Consider the following 4,367-nt stretch of genomic DNA (forward strand, 5'->3'; position numbering starts at 1 on the left):
CCGCCGCCGCCGCCGCCACGGAAGTGAGGGCGGGCGGTGCGATCCGGCGGGCGGCTGCCGGGGCCGCAGCAGCCGTTGGGCGCGCGGGAGCCAACATGGCGCCGCGGCCCGTAACGGTCGCGGGCCTGCGTAACGGCCACGCCACCCCCTCCCCACCCAACAACGCGGTTCTGCCGGGCTGCAGAGGGAGCATCTTACGTGATCTTAAGGGCTCCTTATGAGAAGCAGATATCACATTAGAAGACTTAATTTAAAATGAAATAAATGGGGGTACAGGTGCCATCCCTCTGGAAAGTGCTGAATACATCTGTATGCTTTTTTTTTTTTTTTTTTTTTTTTTACTCTAGATCATTTAAATTCCAGCAAATAATATCTTTTGGAAGGGAAACTGATACTGGTAGTGTGCTTGGATCCACATCTGAAACACCAGTATCACACTTAGAAAGAAGGGAACAAAATATTTTTTTTTTTTTTTTACGTCATTAAAACCCCTCTGAATTCCCTATAGGCTTCCACTAAAGAAATACATTTTAATGTATGTATTGTCCCAAGTGGAAAGGTACGCCATGCTACCTAAAGCTATTTACCACCTGTGTGATACTTGGTTGTCTGCTGGTTTGTAAAATGTTGCTGTTCATCTCCCACAAATTGTAAACACTGCTAGGAATGCAGAGATAAGACACAACAGCATGAAAAAGTACATTTGTTTTCAGACTCTCAGTAATGAAAAATCAGTGCTGTATTTCTCTTCATACTTGCCTATTGACCCTCCTTATTCTAGCTCCAGTGAGACTGATCCAAAGGTTTGCTGCAGATAAGCTGATGGCGTGCATGCTGCTGCAGAAGGGACCTGTAAGCTGCATGTAACAAAATCACTTTTTCTCTCTAATACATAAGGGCAGTAATAACTGAATAATAACTAAATAACTGACCTTGGAACCATGAATTCCTCTCCTAAAGCAAAAGACTGGGTGCCACAATGTTGAGCATCTCAGGACCTAGGGTTCTCCTATATAACTGACTGAATCCTCTTAAAATTCCCCTTTGGTTTTTCTGGGATTATAACTCTTGTTTATTAACTCAAATCTTCCTTTTATTTTTTCCTCCTTCTGCCCCCAGACATGAGTGCGCCACTGAGTTTTAAAGGTAAACATTTTATATAAAATACTGATCAGTTTTCTGGTTGTTTTTATCATTACACTCCAGAAGATAGTGATTTTTAATACTACATCTTTTTCTTTAATTCTACGTATTTGTGGCCTCACAAATGTCTACTCAAACAAATGAAGTTAAGTTTAATTATATGGTATGGATGCCTGTGTTGAACCATACCGATTTTGTTTGTTCTCTGTTTGTAAAAAGGCAATGCCTGAAAAAGACAGTACATTTGTCAGGAAGCAGAAGAGTGCTCCTTTCCTGAGGAGTATCTATAAAACAGGATAAATAATAATAATGATGATAATGATAATAATAATAATAATAATAAACATTTAACTTCATATCCTAAGTACAAAGATATTCAAACTATTTTAGAGTGAGATTGTGGCAGATGCACACGTGGGACTGAAAGTACATGTGTTGGTGTTAAAATTCCTCAGGATACATAACCACACACAAAAAGAATCATATTTTGGTCTCAGAAACCAAAGAGGAATGCACACTCCAAACAGCACATAAAGCTCCAGAGAAAAATAGTTTAGCGCTGTATCTATAAATCACCACGCACCTTAGGCAAAATGAGCTAGGCAAAAAAAATAGAGTGGAAGAAGGAGTTCTCACAAATGGAAACTAACCAGCTGATTCCACTGAATTTAATGACAACAGTTTTGTAAAGGCTACACTTTTTCCACTCTTTGTACTAAAGTGTAATAAAGTTCTGAAAATGATTAAAACAACTAATATATGACAGAGGAAAGAAATGACAGACATTGTGGGCTTTTTTTTTTTTTTTTTTTTTTTGGCAAAGAGATATTCAGCAAAATATTTTGCATATTAGAAAAACATCTTGTTAGACTATTTCCTCATTAATTCTGACTTTACAAATTACAAATCTCTTTAAAATCTAGTGATCTTGGAATGGATATAGCTAATAAAATCTGCCTTCTCACAGAAGGTTGCTCTATGTATGTTGTACATAGTTTTAAGCTCAAACTGAAACATTTCACACATTTATGAACTCAGTGAAATTTTCTATACATAGTGTGAACTTGCTACTGTCTGCACCTGAGCCCATGTTATAATCTTTCATTATTTTTAAGTCAGGATACATCTGGAAAATATGGAAAGGTCTCCTTCCTATTGCTGGCTATTTATTTACACAAAATTTGTAGAAACCTAATTATATTATCCCTAAAAAAAAAAGATACTGCCAGAAACTGGATAGTGAGTTCTAAATTCTGAGGAAGGAGGAATAGAGAGATAGACTCACACATTCACCGTAATTGCATGTAGCTTTTGTGGGAAAAAAGAAGGAAGCAAAGCTATATATAGCAGAGTGTCAATTGCCAGTCAAAGCAAGTCAAAGTAAAATATGTGAGATATGTTTACGCTGTTTTACTGCAGCTTGTACATACCAAGTTGCTTTGGAATGAAGTAGCGAGCAGGGTAGCTACAATGGCATAGTATACAATAGTACGGGTTAACTACTTGAAATTTAACCAGCTTCTCAAGAACTTGCAATACATGCTGAGCTGAATACTGCCACAGCTATTCTGCCAGCAATCTTTTTCTACCTTTTAAAATATCATTTTAAGTGTGCCTGCATGACTTGTAGTCACAATATCATCAGGGATGCAGCTGGGATAACTTGGCCTCTAGGTGTCACTTTTCTCATAAGACTAGAAATTAATTCAACATCTTATTTTGGCTAACTCGTTTGTTTTCTGAAACAGAAATCCTTAAATACTGAATTCTTAAGTTTTCCGTTTCAAAGACAATGAAAATTATTGTTAAACAGCAAAGTCTGAGTGTAAAGCAATAAAAATGGACAGTTTTCTTTCTGCAAGCCAGCAGATTCAGAGAACCTGAGTTAAATATAAGACTAATTGTATACTATGTATACAATTGTATACATATAACAATATACAAATGTATAAATATAACTAATTGTATACAACTACCAGCAGTTCCACATGGTCTACAAAATCTGGGAACAAATGCCTGCATTTGTGACTATCATTTGCTGTCATCTTCTCTGCATAGTAGGTATATACACAAAAAAGCACTCATGTAACAACTGATTCTAAAACCATGCAGGACACGTGCTTTAGAGATGACCAAAGTGAAGTGTGTAGTCACTGTTAGAGAAACTGTACTCCTTTTATATGGCTTTGTTTTATGAGTAAAAGATATAACACTGAATAGGCACCAGGGTTTGATGAATTTAAATTCTGTGCAACCTTTAAATGAGCAGGATTAACCATGGGAACAAACTACCCTGGGTTGCATCTCTTTGAGTTACGACAGTTTAACCTTGAAATGTTTCCAGTCTTGGGAGCAGACTTTGCACTGCATGCGCATGGCCTTCTCAAGGAAAATCAGGCTCTAGTTTTGTACATCTGCATACCCAGGAAGTCAGAATATGCATTGCTGCAGATAACAGAGCAACTGCATCGCTGAAAGCTGTGATGACTCATTAGGTATGTGACATCAAACTATTCTACATATATACCTATATACATACCTGGCCTAAGCTTTTGTTTTTTCAGACAATCACAGTGATCTGATCGTTATACAGGGCACGTATCCTGAGTGCTGTTTTGGGCCCCGTTTTGAGCTCAAAGGCTCCCCTCAGGAGCTATCGGATTCCCCACAGGCTCACCCCTGCAGGCACTGTGGCCTTATACATCACGAGATCTCTGCATTGCAGCCTGCCTGAGGCTGCATCCAGCCTCGAAGAGGCCTGCAGGATCTAAGCAAGATCCCACACGGGCACGCTGCTCAGCGCTTACCACTGAAGCGACGACATTTCCCTGTCTGAAGCTGCAACGTGCTGTCCCCCTCCTTCTCATTCTCTGAGGCAAAGTGTATTATTTATCCTTAAAAATAAATAAATAAATAAATAAATAAATAAATAAGCAAGCCTCGGTTACTTAGGCAAGGCAAGGTAGGGAGACTGGGCCGTGGCAGAGCAGGGGGTGAGCAGTCACCTGCGCGCAGACACAAGCGGTTGCACCACCCGGCCCGTGCCTCACGGAGGGCCGCGCCACTGCCCGCACCGGCCTCACGGTGCCGACTGGGGATCGAGCCCGGGCGCGGGGCCGCGGCTCCCGGCTCCCCGCCGCGGGCCGCAGGATCCCGGTCCCCGGGTGTGCGTACGGGGGGAGGCGGCGAGCGCAGCCCGGGGCCCGCGCGGCGGCCTCGCTGCG

The 4,367-nt window shown here is 41.0% G+C and overlaps 1 protein-coding gene across 1 annotated transcript in view; it reads right to left on the reverse strand.

Annotated features, from left to right (window-relative positions):
- Nucleotides 1–4,020, reverse strand: part of CHID1 (chitinase domain containing 1) — a 36,548-nt gene extending 32,528 nt beyond the window's left edge. Inside the window, exon 1 of the mRNA XM_026048572.1 lies at nt 3,951–4,020. The gene's annotated coding sequence lies outside the window, so the exon portion shown is untranslated. The remainder of the gene's footprint in view (nt 1–3,950) is intronic.
- Nucleotides 4,021–4,367: the final 347 nt, after the last annotated feature.

The sequence above is a fragment of the Nothoprocta perdicaria genome, unplaced genomic scaffold (assembly GCF_003342845.1).
Source record: "Nothoprocta perdicaria isolate Ctin4 unplaced genomic scaffold, notPer1 scaffold_552, whole genome shotgun sequence".
Classification (NCBI taxonomy): domain Eukaryota; kingdom Metazoa; phylum Chordata; class Aves; order Tinamiformes; family Tinamidae; genus Nothoprocta; species Nothoprocta perdicaria.